We start from the raw sequence: 25,109 nt of genomic DNA on the forward strand, positions 1-25,109 counted from the left end.
AAAAGAGACGCAAATCTGATAAGAAATAAATATGCAATTGATTAAATTACTTGCACTTACACTGTAACTGATAGAAGCACTATCTAAAATTGGGAAGAGGCGAGAGAGAAGAGAGGAAAGTGGCTTAAGTGAGCTAAATCTTAAAATTTCAAATCAGAGAGTTAAGAGATAATGTCTGAAAATTATTTTTAGATGAATGAAATAGCAGAACAGCTGTTAGCAGTTCGGTGGTGGCCAACAGAGCTGGTAGCAGAGAGAGCTGCAAGAGCTGGGAGCAGTCCGAGGTGTGCCGGCACTGTGTTTCTCATTGTAAATTCGAGTCCTTTTAAATTTTTCTTTACCATATGTATGTATCACTCTGATAAATATGAAAACATTATAAAATTTTTAATTACCTCTTACATAAAAATAGTTGTGTTTCTACTCTCGTCATATTTCTCAGCATTTGAGCTCATTGATCCCAAGCACGATACAATCATGCTGCTGTCTGGCTTCACATGGCCTCATTCTGTGGCAATAATTCCTAATTCTCATGGCGTTTAATCGCTTTCCAGCTGAAGACAGGCATGTTGACCTCTCAAGTCCTGGAATGAAGGTGAGGAGCCCGCCCATCTGAATTCCTGTAGGAAACTAATGCAAATGAGCACCGGGGCGCTGCTCACCTGGCAGTTTCCCAAAGTGATTGGTGAGAAGAAGAGCCACCACAACTCTGCCCTCTGGGAGTGAAGAGCCATCTCCACTGTAGGGTAATGGCCAGCTTATCTTGCTTCACTTTTGTGCAGGCCAAAGTCCCTGCAACAGACCGTATTTTTTAAGTGTCTCACATGATCATTACATTTATGCATACCACTTGTGTACCAAAAACAATAAATACAGCAGCATCACTGGTGTTGTGTCTGAGTATTTATCTCTGCTACAGCTCAGCCCACGTCAGAGCAGTTTCCAAGCATCAAGAGAGGCAGAGCTCCTGTAAGCTAACTCAAACTGAAAACCAGAACTCGCCACTTCCAATTATTTAAAAGGACACACAAGGAGACAAAACACAGTTCATTGATTGGAATTAATTTACACGATGACAAGAGTCTGATCTTCCAAATGAGGAAACAGGTGAGAATCTAGACATGTTTGGAAGCAGCATTATTTCTTTCAAATAAGTTGCGAGAGGTGGATCTGAGCTAACGAAGCCCGGAGTGGAGTAACTGGGATAGCCATTGGTGAACTCATGAGGGCAGATTTGGGAGACAGCAATTATACTGCCCTCTACAGCCTTGAGCGCAGAACCAGACCTAATGGAAGGCAGCCTAGGATTCACCAGAAAGCTAAATTTTCTGATAGTTAGAGGCATTCGTCACAATCTTGGGGACTTCTGGAGAGTCAGGGTGGCCTTGAGGGAAAGAGCAGAGGTGAAGGAAGCAGAGTCAGGGCACTCGGCCAGCTCCATGTCGTTCCCTCTCCTCACTTCTGCTGGGAAGCTAGCCAGGGGCTAAGACCCGGATGTACTGGGGGAGGGCCTGCCTGGGGATAGCAGCTGTGGCCAAACTTAGAACAATTATCTAGAATAGCCAAGCACCTCCCCTTTGCTACTGCCTTTGACCTCTCAGACTGACCCCACGACCTGGAGCTGCCTTTTTACCAACTCCTACCCACCCCACCTCGGCACACCAGACACACACAGAGACAGCTACTTACTTTATAGCATTAAGCTCAAATTTCACTTTCTCTAAGAAGACTTTCCTAAAACTTTTATGGAGGAAAAATTCTCCAACTCTCAGCACACTTGCAGGTTTATAGTTGACTTTGCTCCCTGGGCCATGAGTCCCTTGAAGGCATCATCTGTGGATTATTTGTCCATCTATCCCCAGAGCTAAATGAGCACAGGCACACCTATGTGCAGTAATTTCCTTTAATGAAGAGGCAGATGACAAATGTGCAGCTGGCTCTACAGAAGATGCCACATGCCAAATTGCAATTGCCTTGGTGCTTGTCAGGTAGGTCAAGGCAGGGCATAGGACCATACCTGCACCACTGACTGTGCCGGGTTCTCAGCATGGACCAGACATCAGTCACACAGCTTTTGGCTGAGATGAGCTTTTTCTTCCTAAGTTTCGTGACAGGACAAATAAAAAGGCCATGTTGATTTGTTCTGTGTTTAGTGCTACTTAATTCTCACTCAGGAGCATGAGAGAGTCCTTCCCCTCCCTTGCTCATCATTGTTCGTCCTCTTCCTGCCACTGAATAGAAGACAAGTTGATTGACAGTCAGTGGGGTGAGGGTGCTTATATTTTACCCTACTTAGTAATACAGTACACTGAGTCCCATGTTGGAGCATCCTGTGTATTTTGTGCCTGGAGAGTCAAGAAGCACTTGCAGGACAGAGAAGCAGCAAGATCCCTGGAACACTTCTAGGTACATAAGATTCTAATCCTGAGGCATGGCTCTCCTGGAGCCATCTTCATTCCATCACTTCCTTGGGTAAGTCTCTTGTGGTGATTAAAAGTATGGCCCCAAATAATTGATATTCCTCCTATCGGGAAGTGGGGTCTGTGAGCCATGCCCTTGAATCTGTAATGAACAGAATGCAGTGGAAGGGGCACTGTGTGACCTCCAATGGGAAGTGGAAGAAGGGCATGCAGCTTCCACCTGGTTCTCTTGGGATGTCATGCAAGGAGTCCAGCTGCCTTGAGCTCTCCATGCTGGAGGGGCCAAGAGGTGCATCAGCTGTGTGAACCAGCTGCCGTGGAGGCGCTGTCCAGTTGAGCCCTCTGAGAACTGCGGTCGGGCCACGGCTGACTGCACCAGCATGAAACCCCAACCAAGAATCGCTTGACCTAGCTCCTCCTGCGCACCTCACCCACTAAACAGTGAGCGAACTCAATGAGTTTCTGGGTAATTTATTATGCATCAATAGCCATCAGATACCTCTCAGCCCCAACGAGAGTTACCTGGGCGTGTTCCCTTATCTGTATTAGGGTAGGCTGCACTCTTCATATAACCCTAACTTACTCCGGGTCCATGGTACGGCTCACAGAGGTGACCCATATGAAAGCACATTGCAACCAAAATTGTGACTATCATCACAAGTATGTCAGAGAAAATGAAACACTGTAAAAGGCAGTCATGCTTGTTATTATAATTTCTGTGTTTTTCAAATAGCAAACAGAAAAATACTCTTAATGTGATGCCCAATTAACAGGAAACCTGGTGGAGAGAGATGGAAAGTGCACCTGTTACTCGCAGCACAAGAGAGCATGAGCTGTCTCCTCCCTCCTTCTCCCCTCCTCCCCTCCCCTCCTCTCTGCATTTCTGCGCTTGTGTCTCTTGGTCAGCCCCACTGTCTCTCCTCTCTCGTCCTACTGCTTCCTCAGAGGCCCGTCTTCACGCCCCGCTTCCTCTGGCCCCTTTGCTTCCGCAGGGGACTGAGGAAGTGAGTTGGCTGCCTTTGCTGATGGAATTGACCTGTGCTGAGACTGGTGAACAGAGAGGACCAGAGGACCCAGGTCCCACCCAGTAATATCAGGAGCAGTTCTCCTCCCAAGGAAGCTTCTGTCGGGACCGTTATCTTAGTGATTAGGGGTTTCCACTCAATTTGCGGGCTCACTGCTTGCGCTACGTGTCCCAAAGCATCAGGCGGGGGAGGAGCTCTTCAGTACTTAATTGCTAACAGTGAACTCCAGAGAAGAAGGAAGGAAGCAAAGAGAAAGACAATTCCCTCACTGTTTCAACTTCCCCTCCACTGCTCCCTGCACGCAGTCAGTCACCCCATTTCCTAGTTGCTGCCACGATGCCCACGTGGGCCTTGGAGTCACTTAATTTCAAACCACCTTTAAAGCCAGGTCCTCTGAGGAACAGATATTTGCTTTATGCTGTTGCAATTAAAGAAGCTTGTTCCAATTTTGAAGCACACAAGATGGATGCACGTTAATAGCTTTGCAGCGTTTGGCCTCCAAACAGAATGAGAAGCTCGTTGTTCAGCTTTAATAACCTGTGCGACAAATCTGAGCACTTATATAAACTGGAAACCTCGCTCTTAACTGATTTTTTCCACAAGTTGCTTCCTGAGAGGAGGATGCCTATCTCAAATCCTGTGAATATTCAGATGCCTTCTGTTTGTTTGGCAGCTGGCTGTCATCTATTTGGGGTGCCATAAAGAGAAATGCAGCAGGAAAGGGGCCTCATGGGACAGCCTTGCAAGATGGAAACTCAGTGCTCACCAGCACGGTGACTATGACGAGCCTGGTCCCAGCATCCTGTCAATGCCCTGTGCCTGTGCTTCCCCGATCAGAGGGCACTAGGTGCAGTGACAGACATTGGAACTCCTCCGGAGCATGCTAGCTCAGTCTCTTGCAGTTTGCTGTTGGCTTTGCTCCTCTTGCAGACCCCCTGCAAATGTTCTTTGTAAACATGTGGCATATTAATGAGAGCCTGGGAGCCACAGGGACAATATGGCATGGCTCCCTGCAATGTACATGCTCCTGAGGGATGCCCAGGAGCTCCATGCATCCCATGAAAGCAACACTGCGTCTGAGAAACAACTTCAGCAGTGGTTCTGTGGCTGCTAGAAGGTGTCCACCTGCTCTGCCTCCTCTAACTGTCTGACCAGCGTGCAGCCAGGAGACTCCCTGCAAAGAGTCTCGCACTGGGGGAAAAGCAGAGTGAACTCATGGGAGCAGGAAACACTGCTGTAAAAGAAAGCATCCACAGGGGCCAGCCTCGTTGCACAGAGGTTAAGTTCACACGTTCCATTTCTGTGGCCCGGGGTTCACTGGTTAGGATCCCAGGTGCAGACCTACACACCGCTATCAAGCCCTGCTGTGGCAGGCGTCCCACGTACAAAGTAGAGGAAGATGAGCACGGATGTTGGCTCAGGGCCAGTCTTCCTCAGCAGAAAGAGGAAGATTGGTGGCAGATGTTAGCTTAGGGCTAATTGTCCAGCAAAAGAGAACGCATCCACAGACTGGATGGAAATCTCAGATTATCTCTTACCAGATGCATGACTTTGGGCAAGAGTCTTCATCTCCATCAGGCTCAGTTCCTCATCCATGTGGTGATCATCTTAATGCCTTTTAGGGACATGTGCTTTCACAGTGGGCACATAGAAGCTACTCGGTAAATCTTAGCTTACAAATAAAGTTTGTTTCAGGCTCATCTCCCAGGAGCAGACCTTGAGAAAAGGATCTGAGAGCAAGAAGTTGGTTTGAGTGGAGACTGGAGGGAGCATGGGGGAAGTGGTGTGAATCATGGAGCTGTCCCCTGGAATCCCTCCAGGAAAGTACTTGCCCCTCTGCTTCAAGGAGGGCAGTTACCCAACAGCCTCCAGGTGCAGCCCACCCATCAGGATCTGCCTCTGCTGGGGAGCTCCAGCATGCTCTCTGAGGCAGCCCCAGCCAATGGGCCGCGGGGGTCCCTTCGCTCCCACCCAGTAGGACACTCCTCCCTGCGGAATGTCACAGGGTTGGCCAAGACTGCCTCAGAGTGTGCCACAGCCTGAGGCTCTCCGTGCCCCATCCGACCCCCCTTTTCCTTCCATAGGTGTCATGTCTGCATCGCAGAGCCCTTCCCTTGCCCGATCGGCTCCTACCCTCTTGTTCCCCTTCACAGGCATTACCCCCAAGAAACTGCTGGCATTCCTAATTCTCTCTCAGTGTCTGCTTCCTGAGGACCCAAATGGCATGTGGGAAAGTGAGACAGGGAAGGAAGGAAGCCAGTTAGTGAGCAGGTCACTGCTGTGGATAGCTCCTGTGCAGTCTGGGGACTTCCGCGAGATGACATGGGACTTGCCTCAGACTCGCCCGTAAGGGTGAGGAAAGGGACATTTTCTGCTCCACCTCCCATCCAGCTTGTCTGGAGGCAGGTCCCGGGCAGTGAGTGCTGGTACCTCCTGATTGTCCTGACTGGCAGGAGGCAGGCAAATGGGTCAGGGTCCCGGCGGGTTGACTTCTAAGTGTGAGGGACCAAGACGAGGTTCATTTCCAGGGCAAGGCCCCAGGGAGCTGGAAACCATTTGGGACTTTATCGGGGACCAAGGACCCGGGCGAAGGTGATGGTTTCCAAGGACTCGGGCAGGGGGACAGGGCAGCAGTTGCTCCTGGTGATGGGTGCGAGCATGGAGAGCAAGCTCTCAGCGGGAGTCACAGGTGCCCAGAGCAGGCCTCCACAGGAGGGTCTGAGAACAGCAAGTGCCCAGGCAGTAGAGGTGGGCCTGGGACGGCCTCTGCTGCACAGGTTTATTCTTTGGTCACTCACTTCCCACTCAGTGTCAGAGTGGAAGAACAGCAAGATGGGGGAGACCTCGATGAGCACCACCTCTGAGGGGTGGCCTGGTGTTACCATATCAACCCCCAGGGGTGGCCTCGAAGCCTGTGTCCACCTGGCTTCTGGTCCTTTAAGCTGAACCTCACCTCTGCCACCAAGTAGTTAACTTCCTGAGCACTTTCACCTGTGCTGTTACACATTCAGCTTATAAAGGATATCATGGAAGGGCTCAGTATTTTCTAGTCCCTTTATTGAAGACATCTTGGGAAGAGCGTTCTTATTCGAAGGAGTCATGATAAACACAGAATTTCATATCCTAACTAAGGGACCATCCAGGATAAATCAGCAGTGCTCAGTGGAAAACCCCTAAGAACCGTAGGCCAGAGTCAAGGAGGAACGCGGAACTAAGGGCAAGAACTTCCTTCCTGATGGCAGCTGTGCCGCTTTGCCAAGAGAGGGGCAGATGGTCGGTAGCACTGCTGACTGCTGCTTAGAAAGCCTCAGAGAAGGAAAAAGGAAACGCAGATGGCACATATCCAAGGTGCAGATATTTACGACTTGAATGTGGAATCCACTGAAGAAAATATCACCATGCGGAGGAAGGTTGGAAAGGTTTGGGTTGGTTCTGCCACCTTCGCCCTGCCCCAACTAACCACAGCCACCGCTGACCAGATCAAGTCCTCATCCACCAAGGGGCTCCGAGAAGCAGAATGTTAGAAATTTCTTCTCACACGCATCACCAGGAGCAGCTGCTGCCCTGTCCCCCTGCCTGAGTCCTTGGAAACCATCACCTTCGCCCGGGTCCTTGGTCCCCGATAAAGTCCTAAATGGTTGCAGCTCCCTGGGGCCTTGCCCTGGAAATGAACCTCATCTTGGTCCCTCACACTTAGAAGTCAACCCGCTGGGACCCTGGCCCGTTTGCCTGCCTCCTGCCAGGCCTGTTTCTTCTGGCTGGGTCTGTGGAAACTCCCCCGGGCTTATCTGCAGTCTGCAAGTCTTTTTATTAAATTTGTTTCCCTGAATTTTCTCTAAACATCCTGGTAACTGTTTCTCCTCTTTCAGAAGAACGTTTTCAGATTTGGCATACCTTTAAATTATTTTTTTATATAAAGTGGGATCTAAACTCCTGAAAGGAAAAGAGATCTAAATTTGCTTTGATTTGGGTTCTCCTCAAAGCAGATCCTGAGCTAAGGACTTGGGCACAGTCCTTAATCGGAAGGTGTCCCCAGGAAGCACAGAAAGGGAAATTAAAAGACAGTATCCAAAATACGTTATTTCCTGGGGTCGACCTGGTGGGGTAGTGGTGAAGTCCGCATGCTGTGCTTCAGTGGGCTCGGGTTTGCAGGTTCGGATCCCGGGTGTGGACCTACACACCGCTCATCAAGCTATGCTGAGGCAGCAGCCCACATACAAAATAGAGAAAGACTGGCACAGATGTTAACTCAGGGGCAATCTTCCTCAACCAAAAAGAGGAGATTGGTAACAGATGTTAGCTTAGGGCCGGTCTTCCTCTCACACACACACACACACACAAAAGTGTTATTTCCATAAGTGAAAATACATACAATTGAATATATACATGCAATACATACAAAAATTCCATACAATTAGCCTTTAAAAAGATGGAAATTCTGACACGTTACAACATAAAAGAATCTTGAGGATTATGCTAAGCGAAATAGGCAGTCACAAAAGGGCAAATACTGTATGATTCCACTTACATGAAGTACTTAGAGGAGTCAAATTCATAAAGACAGAGAGTAGAACAGCTGGGGCCGGGGGTTGGGGGAGGGAGAGAATAAAGAGTCATTGTTTCATGGATGCAGAGTTTCAGTTTGGGATGACAAAATATTCTTGAGATGGATGGTGGTGATGATTGCACAACAACGTGGATGTACTTAATGCCACTGAAATGTACACTGAAAAACGGTGCAATGATAAATTTCGTGTCATGTATATTTTACTACAATATAAAAAGTCAGCAGGAAATGTACTGTAAAATAAAAGCTGATGTTGATGGTGAACTACGGCCAGTCCAGAAGGAAGGCAGCAAGAAGAGCAAGCAAAGGGGTGGCGCCTCACGCATGCAATAACAAGCATCAAAACAAACAAGGACTGGAAAGTGAGATGCTTTCTCCTACTGTCCCCCATCACAATTAGGCCACTGTAGCAGCCACACTGGGGAAGGGAAAGGGTTTGATTTCAGTGGTTATGTTAATTTCCATAAAATAAATCAGACTCTGAAATCAGCAAGCTTTGCAGCCCTTTGCATGAGTTTAGAATATAAATGAAACCTATTTCTCTCCCAAGACAATCTAGGTTAAAAAGCAATAACCCACGGGAAATCTATGAGCCATTTCACGGAATGACCCTCTGCGATCTCATTCTCCAGGGTTATTTGTGGGCCCGCAGATCTGCAGTTTAACATCATCATAGCACTCAGTGACTGTGCCTCAAGCAGGGCAACTGGAAATGGCTGGTGTGCTTTTGCAGGAGAAGCAATGACAACAGTAGCTAAGAGGTGGAAGGAATTTGGAGGTTTGCAGAAAAGAGCTAGGGGGTCTTTGTGAAATGAGGGGTGTGGGGGTCTTGCCTGTCTCACCAACAAACATTCTTGTGATTGTAGAGGAGTTTGCCAAACATTTACTACGCAAAGAATAAGAGGTTCCCTAGCTTCAGTTGCACATGACCCTGGTAGCTTGCAACCTGTTGGGAACATGGAACAATCATGGGTGGTATTTTCCTTCTAAACCAACATCACAGGCCAGTGAGGAATGTTCACAGAGGAAGCACAGGAGGCCTGGTCTTCCGTTCATGTGACAAGGGACAAAATCACCTGTCTAATCCACCCAGAGCAGTTCCTGAGGGATGAGTAGTGACTTCAATAAAGTTCTGTTTAAGGAATTTTTGTCTGATTGGACTGAGAGGCAATAGCAAATGAAGGTGAGATTTATTACTTGACATATTTCTGGATTCTCTGCATACATAGGTTTCATGAAGATAAGCTGCTAGAAAATTTCAGCTGGAAGGGAATACAGTTTATTTAGTTCAAACTACTCACAATCTGAATATGAATTACACTCCCAAACTATTTCTAAGTAAGAGGAACAATTCATAGCATCCTTCTATGATTTTAGAAAGAAATCACAGTCATAGGTTGGAGCAGTCCTTCATTGCCGTGGTGAGAAGGTCCCCGCTCCCCTCCTGTGAGGCTCCCCGACACAGCCCCTCAGGAGCAAGGCCAGGGATGGGTTATTAGTCTGCCTACTGTGAGTCCCGTATAAAGAGGTAAGACATTAAGATAAATCATTGGGGTTCACTCTTATATCTGGGATGAAAGTGAGCACAAGGGGCCAGCTTGTTTTGCAGTTGTTATCACTAAAGCATATTTTGTTGTAATGTGCAACCACAGACAAAAATGACCATGAAAAGGTGGGTGCATCACCAGAGAAAATACCAAAAGTAAACAGAAATGAATAGTCTATCCTTGAACCGCATGGTTCATGTGAACTCATCACATTCAACATAGCTCTTGAAGCACAGAGGATGGCAGAGAGAGGCAGAGGAAAAAAAGCAGCACAGGGAGCTCAGAACCAGGTGTATAGAAGAGAGTATGCTTTTCCCTCTGATGCAGACGTCGTGAGGGAGCTGGAGGAGCCAGGAGCCTTTCTAGGGAGGGTGTAAGGACAGGGCCTGGATGGGTGCAACTGTGCCAGGACTGGACAGGGGAAAGGTAGCCAAGGTCCAGAGTCTGGCAAGAAGTGGGCAGGAGAGCAGTGGCACCATGGGGCCCTTACAGCCACGCCCTGACTCTCATGGTAGGAAGCAGGAGGGGAGGAAATCCATGGGCTGGGCTGGGGGATCCAGAAACAGCAGCGGGGCTGTGGGCTTGGGTGGTGATGCTTTTGTCAAGGATAAAAGGAGCATGGGCTGGTTTCCCAGAAGAGGTTATGCTAGTGAGCAAGCGTATGGAAAGTAAGATGCAAATGTAAACAACGCAAACACGCCACAAGGAAGACGACCTGTGGTCCATGCAGCTGGGAATCAACTCGTGTTCTCCTTACCTTTGAGAAGTGTCCCAAAAAGAGTTTTGACAAAACGATGAATGACAGTGTGGTAAGCCGTTCATAAGAGAAACTGAAATGCCCCAAATAATTAAGGTTGAGAACAGTGCCACCTAGGCCCTTCCCTGTGTCATCTCTGGGGCCACCAGCAGCTAGCCCAGGAGGGGATCTCCAAATCCTCACAAATGAGCTTTTGTAAAACCACGGCGCTATCCTAACCTCCCAGTTCTTCAGAAATTTGGCCTGACAGGGCCTTCCTACCTCTGTGAAAACCGGGGTAAAGTTGACTATGGAGACCACCCCACAGCTCCCCTCCTCCTTTGTTGAATCAACTCAAATTTATCTCCTTTGCCAACTCCGAGGTAAGAGAAAGACCCTACCATCACTTCCCCACCCTGGGGCCCACTGCATTGGCCAGCCAGTGTCTCACAGTAGCCACAGGAAGGAGGATAGCCCTGCCCTGTCTCGTTCCACACCAGTGCTGGCCTCAAAACCACATCCAGAGACCTGAAAGACCTAAAGGAGGCAGCAGCCTTCATGCTCAGAAGGTGAGCGCAGAGCCCAGCCTGGATAGCAGCCCACCCAGCCCACCAGCTCCCAGTGGCCTCCCTGCTTCAGCTTCTCCGAGTCTGGGCCAGGCCTGTGTGCAGCTCTGCGGCCGAAGCACCAGCTTCTTCTCCAGACTGCTTGCGTTGTCAAAGTGGGAGGCAGTGAGAGACAGACATAGGTTCCAGTTTCTCTTTGCTCCCTCCCACTTCACATCCAGCTCTTCTGCCCCGGCTCCTGGTCCTCCATCACCAGACACAGAGGAACGTCTCCTCTAGCTCTGACAGCTGCTGAGGTGCGATCCCTATGATAACGCCTGGTCCACGTCACCCAAGGTGACTCTGCTTCTCTGACTGGATCCTCATTTCCTAGGTTGTGATGACTACGACACACAAGGGTTTTCAGCTCCACAGTTGTCAGTTCTGTTGTCGTCGTTGTTTCTAATTGCTACTACATGGAGTTTAATAAAAGGAAAATGCGACCAACTTTCCAAATGATCTGAAACATTCACGTTCAGCATTTCATAGACCACGTTGCTGAACATCTGACAAGAAGTTCTAGCTCTCCGCTGCATGTTTGTGTCCTGTAAGTTCAACCGACTGAAGAGAAGAGTGATCCTGTAGAGAAAGAACCACATCAAAGGGCTGGCTCACCCTCCGCACCAACCTTCACCACACCTGCGGGCTGAGGCCCTGCACCCCCAGCTCAGTGAGGCATGCTCCATGCCAAAGCCCCACTCTTGGTCTCACGAGGTCAAAGTCTGACGTCGTCCCTCTCACTCCAGGTGTCAGTGTGGCCCTAGGGGCCTCAGGATGCCCTGATCTGAGAGCACAGGGTCCTCCAAGATTAACTTCTGAGATACCCCCTCATATCCAACCACTTACGAAGGCAGCCAGAAATCATTAGCCTTGCTCATTTATTTATTGGTTTGTCAGTTAGCTTTTACTGAACTCCAAGCCGTCTCAAAATTTAGTGGCTTAAAACAACAATCTTTTCCAAATTCGGCTCCAGATTCTGTGAAGGGGCAACTGGGGCTGGGCTCTGCAGAGTTCTCCTGCCAGCCTTGTCTGAGATCACAGATGCATCTGCTGTCAGCTGCCAGTCGGTTGGACGGCGCTGCCTCGGGAAGATGGGTGGCTGCTGGCTGTTGGGGATGGTGAGACCACGTTATCTCTCTTTGTTCAACAGGCTGGTCCAGCTTCTTCGCATGGCGGAAGTGATGGGAATCCAAAGAAGAGCAAGAGAGGGCAAGCCCCAAAATACATCACTCTTCAAGTCACATCATACTTGCTATTGTCCCATTGGTCAAAGCGAGTCCATGGTCAAACCAGAGCCAGTGAGGGCAGGACCACTCCAGGGTGCAGATATCAGAAAGCATGAAGAATCAAGAGCCATCACTGCATCAATCCACGGTGAGTCCCATTACTTCCACTGCATTCAACAGTTGCTGTAGTCCTCCTTCGGTCTATACCACCAACTGCTAGCCAGCCTCCTGATCTCCATCACACTCTTTCATTCATTCCCGTAATTCTGCTAGAGTGTCAAAAAGGTCAGTCTGTTCCAATCTCTGCCCTGCTTAAAATGTATGGAGTGCTTTCTGCCCTTTTCTAGATAAAACCCAAATCTTTTAGCAAGGCATACAAAATCTTACATTATATCCCTAATCAAGCTTCCTAGTACAAACCATAGCCTCCCCTGCTATTGCCCCCAGCACAGACACATGCACACTCACGCCACACACATCACACACACACCACCACCCCCCCACATCACAGATGACACATGAACATGTGTCACGCAGCACACACACACTCATGCACCTTGGGCTGTGTGCCCCAAGCCCTGGCTGTTTCCTGTGTGTCACTCTGCCCTAGGGACACTTGAGTCCTTACCTGACAGGTGACCCAGTGACAATCAGCCAACACGGAAACCAAACGAGGGTGCCTGAATCAGCCCATGTTTTAAATGGTACTAAAGCCCAGTTCCTCTGTTATGTTTAGATTTTTAAAAATAAAAATAAGATTATAATATATCCTTCCATAATCTTGATGGATTCTCTTACAAATCCACAGGACCACCGCTCTGAACACAATGCCACTGAACGGAGCAGAAACCAAAACTCTTGCCTTTGAAAAAAAAGTGTATAGTTGAATAAGAGCCCTTTTCAAAAGGTACACTTTCTGATGTAGACATGGAGAGCACAAAGTGCGAGTTCCACTTCACCCAGCCAGTGGGTGTGGGTCACCAAGCGGGGAAGGATGCCTGAAAGAGCGATCAGGGTGAAGGCCAGAGGAACACTGAACACACAGCTCGCTGCCTTCGTGGTTTGGCCTGGGACTTACTAAAAGTGTCAGAGATTCAACAGGATCAGATCCTCATTGGCAATAATCAAAGTATGAGTTCTAGAGTAAAGAAAGCTCAGGTGTGTCCTTGAGGGAGCTTAAGAATTCATTTTAGGGATAAATCAAGACCTGATGCCAAAGAGATGGATGCCATGCTAAGAAGTACCCAGCAGCAGTTCTCAAACGACATTGTATGTACAGCAGGAAATGGAAGGTTCGGGTTGAAAGTCCATTAGACCACTGTAGACACAGCTGCGCAAATTCTAAAATATACTTCCATGTAATTTTCTTGTCTACATTCCAGAACACAGAGTAATCTGAATGGTATTATGTTGGCTTAGAAAACATATTACCTTACGAAGTATGGAAAACAAGAACTAACACAATAACAATATTAACAATCAACAGTAAACAGAGCAAAGAGATCATTTTTCCTGAGCTGAAAGTTTATGCCCCTACTTCCTCGAGGTCACCAGCTGGAGCTAGGTGGCATCACCAGTCACCCCTTCACCGAAGTCCTCCCTGAAAGCTTGTCTCTCCTTGACATCGCAGGACAGGAATTAGCGAAGGCAGTGGGGTCGAGGACACACTTGTTTGGGGGACAACTGATCTTTTGGGTTATCTATAAAGAAAGAAGAAGGGGTCCACTCAGAGGGGTCACAGTGAAGGACAAGAGTCACAAACATTGCCGAGCTGAGGTTCAAGGCTAAATTTGCCACAGGGCTAGCATGTTATGATAGAGAGGGGGGACAATGGATGTGCCAGTGTCCAAAAAGAAAGAAAATCATTTGCTGACTAGAAAAGGCTGTCAAGGAGGGGCATGAGAGATGAGGAGTGTGTGCAATGTTTCCCAGACAGGAAGGAGGACTCTGAAAGACCCACCAGAGCCAAGTCTACCAGGGACGGGCAATGGGTGGGACCTGGCGGCTGTCAGGTTGCCCTGTGCCCACCCTGGAACATTAGTTACTGGATCATAGAATTCCAAGCAGGTGCCATCATCACCTCCGAAACCTGTGATCCAGCAGAGCGTGAATCCTTCCCCCATGTCACTTTGAACCTGCCTTCTTGCTCAAGACCACATCGACTCTTCTTCCCCCAAACTCCTCTGGCAGTGACTCCTCCTTCCACATCTTCCTTTATGAGTGAGCTCCATCCCTCTGGGTGGCAGTGTGGAGGAGGCCTTCTTCCTCACTCCCCACCACGCCACCAGCGGGGAGGATCTTCTTAGATTTCCACCTCCATGAGGACTCTTTCTTTCCTCAAATTCTCAAATGCTCCCAGTGCCTTCTCACATGGGCCTAAATCCTTATGTCTGCATCCATGGTAGCCATGACTTTGGAATGGTCCATGTGCTGCCTTGTTCTTGCCTCTATCCACACCTTCAGAGTCTCCTTGGGCTCCTCCAATCCCCACCTCTGCAGCTTGACCCCTGCCTTCTTATTCCCACTCATCCAAATGCCAGCCACTGGGCTCCCAGACTTCCCCCAGCCAGAAACAACCCTTCACTTCTTAGTGCCCAAAATGCTTAGAATGTACAATTATTGTGGAGTTTTCTACCCAGTTTTTCAGTACACAGATATTACGTGCATATCATTTTTCCAGATTATGAACTTCCTGATAGCAAAGGCGAATGTGTATCAATTGGTTTCCTGAAGTCAACCTCCCCCCAGAAAGACTGCCAGCTCTCTCAGATGTCTGTGCCCATGGGGGGCAAGGGGGGCACCATGATTTATGGATACATTTCCTCTGGGAGCGCACCCTCCATCCAGCCTGGGTGCCTCTTCCCTGTGGTCTTACGTCATAGGGCAGACCAGCAGTGTGACCGAGGTCCGCAGAGGAGCAGATGCTCCAGTGGATAGGGGATTCTGGACAGATTCAGGACTCGGTCTGTTTGGTGTGCCTGCCCTGGGGGTGGCTGCAGAGGCAGTTTGCTGATGGGGCAAACCTCTTCACCCAGGGGCACTGTGTGGGTAGGATTTTGAGGTGACGCAGAAGGTCAAGCAAGCACAGCTGTATCAAGGGGCCCAGGGAAGTGGGCTCATTTGTGCTGGCTGGGCTGAGCATCTTTCTGAGTCCCTTAGACCTTGAACAAGGACTGTATTTAATTTGCTGTAAAATTTACTTCACTCTATCGATGAAATAGTACAGAAGTTAGTGGAGCTCAGCATATAGCATCGAGAGGATCAGTGAGGAGTGACAGAAAGTAGTTTCGCATCATTCTATTTATCCTGTGCACTCAACATCTAGTATTCTAATTACTCACATAGCATCTTCATAAAGCATGCTCATTGCCAGCCCTGCCCTAGGCAGCACTGTGCCTTCACCAACAAAGCTCTCAATAGCATAGATGTGTGCAAGTAGAAAGTGTTCACAGGTGTGTGTTGGGTGACTGAGTCCATGATCATCCTTCTAAGGGATGTCCTGAATGATTAAGGAAATGACAGCTCTCTATCCACCCAGGAAGGCCACATTCTATCCAATCCCTGTCCCCAAGCATGTGGCCTCATGGGATCCTCGGGACAAGAAAGATGATTAAGTCTGAAGCTGGGTTTTGTTTTTGTTTTTCTTGCTCACCTTTTAAAGCATTAGAGTACAAACCAAGACGAATGATGGCAATCGGAACCAAACCAGCAACTTCAGGGGACTCCGGGCTGCAGTTAATGCTGCAGCAGCCCCCCCCAAGTTGCAACACCCCATTCCTGGACCCGGGGGCTTCCATGTGAAATATATGGGTGCACCCTCCTCTTTCAGCTCCATGTTGCTGTGGGCTTCAACAGAGGTGGCCCTAGGAGCCCAGATCCGGCAAAGCTGTTCCAAATTTGCAGTACAGCCCCATGGTTGGTGTTCCCTGTGGACTTCCTTCCCCGGCCACCCAACCAAGCACGGCAGAAAGAATCGGCCCCCAAAGGAACACCAACACTTTGGAATTAAAATAGGAGGGTGCGCTTCAGTCAATCCCAGAGCCGTCTGTGAGAGGACAGGACAACCATGTTTGAGTAAAAGCTCTCAGGTCCTTGGTGGAAGGGGCACAGCGTTTCCTGACACACGTCCTCTGAGAGCTTGCTGCGCTGAGAATCCCCCGTGCCTGTTTTATCTGCTTACGGCGTCTCCCCACTGCTGCGGAACGCTCACCATTGCACACAACGGGAGGAACCAGAGACACAAGACGGGGGTTCTACCAGACTGCTGCTATTTGAAAGCAAATGAGATCTTGCGCAAAATGGCGGGGGAAACAATGCGGAGGAACCACAACGAACAGTCGTCCGACACAGTCCCACAGCGCACAATGCTCTCCCTCAGTCCAGGGAAGGGCCTGCTTCACCTGGCAGTGAGAATATCTATTTTTAAAATAAGTACTGGCACAAAATAACAGGAAATAAAGGGCTTTGTTGATGAGTGGTAGTGTTGACCTGCACTGCCCAATATGGTAGCCACCAGCCACATTGGCTATTTAAATTTGAATAAATTAAAATTGAATCAGGGGCCAGCCCCATGGCCAAGTGGTTGAATTTCTGTGAGCTCCACTTTAGTGGCCCAAGTTTGCGAGTCCAGATCCTGAGTGCAGATCTACTCCACTCATCAGCCATGCTGTGGAGGCATCCCACAGACAAAGTGGAGGAAGATGGCGTGGATGTTAGCCCAGGGCTAATCCTCCTCAAGCAAAAAAAAGAGAAGGATTGGCAATGCATGTTAGCTCAGGGCAAATCTTCTCACACACACACACACACAAAAATTTAATCAAATTTAAAATTCAGTTCCTTGGCCACGCAAGCCACATTTCAAGTCCTCTAGCCTTGTTCAGCATAAAGCGGTCAGCCTGGTTCACTCTCCCAAAGGAAGCCAATGTACCCTCCAGACAGGTCGTAAAGTCCGTGATGGAGGGTCTGGATGAACGCAGACCTAAAATCAGGCTCTTGGAGGTGAGTCCTGTTTCTGCACTCACGTGCTGCTGGCAGTGGCTGCTCCTGCCTCAACTTCCTCATCAGCAAGAAAAGAACCTAAAAATAAAGTCCCAAGCATGGAGAGTGATCACAGGGTTAAACAAGATGTGACAGAAAGACTGTGAGCACGGTGCCTGGCGTGCTGGGAGAGACCGGTGACTGCTACTTCCTATATAGCTCCTCGCACACTCACTATGAAGTGTCTACTGTGTGCAAAACAGTGTCCTGAGGGCTGGGATGCAGCAAGAAACAAAGAGAAAACCCTTGCCTTCATTAAGCTTACATTCTTCCAGGGAGAGACTGACAACGAACAAGATGGACAAAAGCATGCAGTGTATTGTCAGGTAGTGGCGATTGCTCTGGAAAAAGGAGAGTAGGAGGAAGGGTGGGTCACCTGGGAATGGGCCTGCCATGTGGAATGGGGAATCAAAGAAGCCCTCACTGAAGGGTGATAACTGAGGGGAGACAGGAAGGAGCTGAAAGAGGGCTTGTGGGTATCTGGGGGAAGAGAGTTCCAAGCAGAGGGAACAGCCAGTGCAAAGTCCCTGAGGCTGGAACCTGGCATGATGGAGGGTCAACAAGGAGGAGGCATTGTAGCTAGAAGGGAGGGTGTGAGAGAGAGGTGGTTAGAGACAAGAAGAGGTGGGGGAGATGTGAAGCCCTGAAGGCCACGGTAAGAGTTTTCTGTCTTTGTTTTTTAATAAAAATGATATATATTTAAGTAGTAAAATAGGATGATTTGATATACACATAGTGAAATGTTTACTGCAGTCAAGCTTATTAACGTATCCATCTCCTCTCAGAGTTACCTTTCATTTTGATGTGGTGAGAGGACCTGAGATCTATTCTCCTAGCAAATTCCCAGCACACAGTACAATATTATTAATTATAGTCACCATGCCGTACACTAGCTCTGTAGGATTTATTCACCCTACATAACTGAAACTTTGTACCCTTTGACCAGCAGATGCCCACTTCCCCACCCCCACTCCTGGCAACCACCATTCTACTCTCTGCTTCTATGAATTCAGCTCTTTTAAATTCCACATATAAGGGGGATCATGCAGTATTTTTCTTTCTGTGTCTGGCTTATTTCACTTAGCAAAAGTCCTCCAGCTTCATCCATGTTGTAGCAAATTGCAGGATCTTCTTCTTTTTAAAGGCCAAATAATATTACAATATATAGATAGATAGAGGATAGACAGATAGATAGATAGATAGATAGACAGACAGACAGATAGAGAAGATGTGAGATATATATATATACATGTCACATCTGTATCCATTCGTCCAAGGACCAACACTCAGGTTGTTTCCGTATCTTGGCTATTGTGCATAATGCTGCGATGAATGTGTAGTGGGCAAGAAAAGGGAATCAAGTATGACTCCAAATGCCTTAGTCTGTACGCCCAGGATAGAGATGTCCTTCCTATGGAGAAGGCCAGGGCAGAGCAGATCAGTGGAGGGGTAGGGGGACCAGAGCTTTGTTTTGGACATGCCACACCAGAAATATTCTACCAGACATCCAAATGGAAGTGTTGAGTAATCAGTTAGATGTCCAGAGTTGAAGGAAAGGTCAAAACTCAAGATCAAGAAATTGGAATCACCACTGCATAGAGTTTTTTAAACTCATGAGACTGGGTGAAGTCACCATGAGAGCGAGCATTATAAAAAGGAAAAGCGGTCCAAGGGGGGAAGCCACGCACGCCGAGGTTCAGAAGCTGAGAAATGAGAAGGAACTAGTGAAAGAGATAAAGAGGGAGCAAAGAGGTGGAAGAAAGCCCAGCCGGACATGGTGTGCTTGGAGCCAGTGAGGCTGGCATTTCAGGATCAACCACGTCTGATGCTGCTGCTGAGTCAAGCAAGATGAGGACCCAGAACTGATCCTTGAGTTTAGCAATGTGGAAGTCACAGTGACCTTGACAAGAACGGTTTCTGTGGAACAGTGGACTCCAGCCTCACTGGAGTGGATTCAAGAGACAAACACATTCTCCTGTTATTGGCTGAGCCCTGGAGCCAGGCTGCAGAGGACAAGTCCCGACTCCACAAATTATTAGCTTGCAACTTTGGCAAAGTGTCTGTGACTGAATTTCCTCACCTGCAGAGTGGAGATAATAATAAAATTTATTATTGTGAGGATTAAATAAGTGGATAAATGCCAAGTGCTTAGAGCAACGTCTGACTCACAGGCATTGCTCAATAATGTCAGTCATGATTTGTGGTTGTTGACATTATTAGTATTCATGACACAGATCACAGGAGGTGACATGTTTTCCTAAGATTGTTTAATGCCTGATGAGAGCAGAAATCAGGTCAGTTTGAGCTATAATTTGAAACAAAGTTGTCCAAGTGGGCAAATAAATAACAGTCCCTTCAGACTTTGCCTTTCCATCATTCACACTACGCCAGGTCACTGGGATATTTGTAAGTCTGTCTCTCAGATATCATCACTGAAGGCGTTAAGCCACATGCAGAGCCATTCTTAGCTTCCTGTGTCAGCATGAGCAAAGGAGTAGGGATGTGTCAGGATAGCATGAGCCCCTGTGTGTGTCCGTGGAGATGTTGCTGGTGCATTGGCAACACTTGTTCTCAATTTTATTTAAAAATTAAAAAAGATAATAGTTCATCACTGCTTCAGGAGGAATGGAAGCTGATCTCCAAGTCACTGCAACCTGGGCGTCTTGCAGCCAATCTCTTCTGTGTCATCAACAGTTGAGCACGTAGTCTGTGCTTCCTGCTTCGGTTCCTCCATCAGTCCTGCAACCTTGGGGTAGGATAATGCATGGAGAAGAAATACACGTGAAGAGGGACGAATCAGAGGAAAGATCAGGGCGGGGGTTATCCCCATTCTCCAGGCGGAGTTCTCCAGCCTCAACTGTCACTGCTGCTCACTCTTGCCTCAACCAGTCAGAAATATTGCCCTCAGGCCACTGGGAACCCCTGGGCATGAAGATAGCTCTCCCTGATGATAGTGATGCTGACCCTCTTTTCACGTGCCCAATGGCTACTTGGATGTCCTCTTTGGAAAAATGTTTATTCAGTTCCTTTGCCCCTTTTTTAATTGGATTGCTTTTTTTTTTAATTGAGTTGTATGAGTTCTTTACATACTTTGGATGTTAATCCCTTATCCAATATATGGTTTGCAAAAGTTGTCTCGCATTCTGTAGGTTGTCTTTTCATTTTATTAATTGTTTCTTTTGCTGTGTAGAAGCTTTTAAGTTTGATGTAGTCCCATTTGTTGATTTTTGTTTTTCTTGTTTGTGCTTTTGGTGTCATATCTAGAAAATCATTGCCAAGACCAGTGTCAAGGAGCTTCTTCCTGACATTTTCTTCTAGGAGTTTTATGATGTCAGGACTTACGTTTAGGTGTTTGGTCCATTTCAAGTTAATTTTTGTGATTGAGGTAAGATAGGGGTCTAATTTCATTGTTCTACATGGTTTATTCAGTTTCCCCAACACCATTTGTTGACGAGACTATCCTTTCCCCATTGAGTGCTCTTGGCCCCCTTGTTGAATATTAATTGACTATTTTCTAGCTATATAATTTAATCTTATATGTTTTCTTTGTCTGTTTTCGAGTGTAATCAACTTATAGATAGATATTAATTTTTAATGCAATTTGAGAATCTATGTCTTCTTTTAATGGCATCCAGCCCTCTTATATTTATTGTAATCTCTGCTATGTATATTCTTACTTCTATTAAATTGTGATACGATCTGAAGAGTACCACGTTTCATTCCCTTTTATCCCCTCTAATGATTTAGTAGGTTTACATTCCGGTTTTAATTGTTCACCTATAATTCTTTATTCAAATCAAGACAAAGGGGCTGGCTCCATGGCCGAGTGGTTAAGTTCATGCACTCCACTTCAGCAGCCTGGGGTTCACTGGTTCGGATCCTGGGCACAGACCTATGCACCGGTTATCCAGCCATGCTGTGGAGGCATCCCACATAGAAGAACTGGGATGATTTACAACTAGGATATACAACTGCATCCTGGGGTTTTGGGGAGGGAAACAAGAGGAAGATTAGCAACAGATGTTAGCTCAGGGTCACTCTTCCTAAAGAAAAAAAAGAAAAGAAAAAAAGGCTATTGCACTAATTAAAGAAAAAAATCAAGACAGAAAATTTGTCTTTTGCATCTGCTTCCTCATGTGCACTAAATGTGGACTTTAGCATGGTTTTGCTTCCTCATATTCTATCCCAAATTTTTCAGTCTTTTAAAACACAAATTGGACCTTTGAGATTTCCACATGATCGATTTTGCATTCTTTCTTTTCATCAAATATTAGTTATGATATAATCTTGTAGATTTGCAAGTATGTAACAATAATTTAGGTTAACTCGACCTTTCACTGGTCTCAGTGTTCATAACCAATCCTTTACTCACACAACTTCCTCATTCTCCAACTATTCTGAACATCTCCAAACTATTTCTGAAATACAACTTCTTCAATTTTTTTATCAAAAGGTAAAATTTAGGTATATGTCTTTGAGTATTGGACTATGTAATCTCTAGACGTGAATAAAATTTGTGTGTGATAATCTTCCCCCACCTCAAAAAACAATATATATTATTTAAATCCTAGTGCAGAAGTCTGAATTTGGTTCCCTTTTTTTGTAACTTTTTCTTTCTGAATGTTTGTAGGACAAAGATACGGCCTGTCCTCCTCCTAATGGGAACATTTTTCCTGGACATCCAGGTGTTATTCCTTGGGGATCTTTGTTTACAAAAGAAAAAAAAAGAACCCTTTCAATCTAGACACTTGGGTCCTGGGTCTAGACACTTTTCTTTCTTTTGGTTTTTTCCATTTTTTTATTTTTTAATTTTTTTATTTTAATTAATTAATTTATTTATTTTCGGGTGTACATCGTATTTCAAATTCTGTGTAGATTACATCGTGTTCACCACCCGAAAACTAATTATAGTGCATCCCCTCACATGTGAGCTTCACACCCCTTTTGCCCTCCCCCTCCCCCCTTCCCCTCTGGTAACCACCAATCCAATCTCCAGTGCTATGTGGTTTTTTTGTCATTGTTTTTATCAAGACACTTTTCTTGAATTATACTAATTCAAAAAATAATTCTTTTGATTATGGCTAATGTTCCAGTTGTCCATGTTATCTCTTCAGGCCATCTATTTTCTTAGTTTGCATTTTACTCTCTTTATGCGTCAACCTTTCTCTTGGAGATTACACCTATTTGTCACATTTTATGCATTCTACCAAGGCTTCCCAAAGGCCCCGTCCCCACATCAGTGACTTCACTACATGTGCTTTATCGCTGCAGAGGCCCATCTTAGCTCTGCTATTAAATCTTTATTCAACTGGGGCATTTCTAATCTCATTGCATTGCCTTTGCATCTTATCCTCTTGTGTTTTCATACCACCTACGCTCCTTTCATCTCAGTATGACTTCTCCTTGTCACTTTCTGCTCTAGGATTACACAGCCATGTCATTTACATGTTACTGGGGACGCTAGTTTTCTAAATAAGCAATTCTTTCCCTGGATTGAAATGTGTTTTCTTGGGGGAAGGAGGGTGTAGACAGTATTTTCTTTTTCTCTATTTACTCATCTTCTAAGGGATGTAGAGTTAACCTTGTGTTTTGGCAAATGGTGAGCCGCATTACCTGTTTTTACCTCTGCCCAGCAGGTCAGATGGAGAGTACGTTGACAGGTGGTTCACCCATGAGCTGGACTCATGCTGATGTGAGATTTTCATCCATGCTCACCTCATGCTTTGACACTGTCAATTCAAAGGAATGCAGGACTATCCTGGTTGCCCACACAACCTGCTTCATGGGCGTGTCCTTTCCCTTCCCTGACCCCTGGTGATTTCCTCGTGGACACAACACTTACAACATTTCATATGCCACCTCAAGGTGCTAATTTGCCCATTCCACCGTGTTTTGTTTGTGAGTTGTCATAGTTTCTGAGTGGACACACTGAGAAAAGTACTTATACCAGGAGGAGATTCTGTCCTGCTTTCTGCTGACTTGGCTCCATGGCCTCTAAGCTCAGGGCAAGCTCTGGGACAGGGACATGCACCTATGTGCCTCATTCTGGGTGGGCAAGGAGTAAGTTTCGTGAGGCAAAGCATACACAGATCACCAAAGCTTCTCTTAATCCAATTTTATCTGGGTTTACTGTTGGTAGAAATTGCTCTGAAATTTTGGAAATAAACTCTTCATCAACTTCAGTTTTTATATTTTTCGGTTTTCATCTGTCTCCTAGCAAGAATTTGAAAATACCTTCAAGGGCTACAATTTAACATCCTGGGAAATACAATAACTGTGAAACTTGCCCACTTTGTTATAACCTCAGGAAACTCCCAGAACTTAAGTGGGATATCGTAAGGACCCCACATCTGTTGTTTTTCTTCCTGTAGCTGCTCCATCCCAAATCAGAGTATAAGGTCTAATTTGGTACTTCTGTTGGAAACTTGCTTTTCTCTCTGGATGCCAGCGCAGAGGGGTTTCCCTCTGATTCTTGCCCAGGAAATGCACAGATATCCTCAACCACTCATACGAAATAACAACAATATTCCGGCTCTTTCCAGACCAGGGAAGTCAGTGATCATTTCATTTATCTCTCGTCTCTTCAAAAGGGCTTTTTGTCAGCTTTATCAGCTATAAATGGGCCCCAGGACTCAGTAATATCAGTTCAAGTCATGAAATAGAATTCTCCATTTTAGCATTATAAATTTTGTGATGGCCCAGAGCCCCTGCCTGGAACTGCATACTATTTGGAAAGAAGGGTTCAAATTGTTGCAACCTAAATAAAATAAGATGAGTGCTACCAATTACAAATCTCACACTCTGGAATTTCCAAAGGAGACATCAGTGTGCATTTCTGCCTGTACATAATTCTGCTGTGCTTCTTAATATCTCTTTTGATGACTCTCACACAGCCAGTTCTGATAAATTTTTATATATGCCCAAGTGATATCATCTTTCATATACGAAATCCAATTTGAACTTGAGAAGGAAAAGTTGAAACACCTTAAATACAGAGATTTATTATTTTTTTAACCTGAGAAAGATTACCGTTTTCTATCGTTTGTAACTTAACTCTTCACCAACCTCATTTCCAAGCCAGATCCGCGTTCCTTTATGGAACTGCTCAATTTTACAACAGCACGAGAAGTCATCTGGGCAGGCAGCTGTAGCTTAGAGAGAAACTTGTCTTCCACGTTGGAGTACAAACCGAATTCTGTGATGAAACACATTACCTTGGCTCTTTAATTTTTAAAAGTAGAAATGAGCTAACTCTTTGTTGGGGCAAGGGGAGGTTCCCGTTAACACAGGATCAATTCCCAACGGGCCCTGCTATAGGTGAGCAAGGTAGATCAAGGTAAACATTTTAAACAAAAATGAAGCCCAAGGAGAGGCAGACAATGAAAACACCCACAGCACTGTACTAACGTCCTCACGTGGCTGCCGAGGGGCAGCACTGCCCATGTGAACAATTCAGGAGGGAAATTTCAGAACAATGTACAGTGATTATTTTTTAATTACATTAATTTTCCCTGTAATATTACAAAGAGAGAATGAAGTTCATTTTTCAGTGCTCTCACCAGCTGAAAGATCCAATTAAAATTAAGAGGGGAAACTGATTTTTCTTTAGGTTCAATTAAATCTTTCCTTTGGTTAGTCACAGCTGAAGGCAGAAAACGGGCTCGCCTAGAATTTCATTGTCAGGGGAATTATTGGAGCAGGCTCCAGCTGCTCCCGTTCTCAGGGCACCAGCGTGAATTCGATGTCTGGCTACAATACCATTCTAGGAACATTGCTGACATCAGGAAGAGTCCGTCTTCAATCTAACGTCTACCACCAGACACTGTTTCTCAGACCAAAAGGTAACCAAGGTCCTTTTTATTTCCTCTGGTCTATTTTTTGAAAAGTATATTATTGAAAAAGATATGCTAAAATATCTCAAAAGAGGAATATGCATTATGCCAAAT

This window comes from Equus asinus, chromosome 15 (assembly GCF_041296235.1).
Source record: "Equus asinus isolate D_3611 breed Donkey chromosome 15, EquAss-T2T_v2, whole genome shotgun sequence".
Classification (NCBI taxonomy): Eukaryota; Metazoa; Chordata; class Mammalia; order Perissodactyla; family Equidae; genus Equus; species Equus asinus.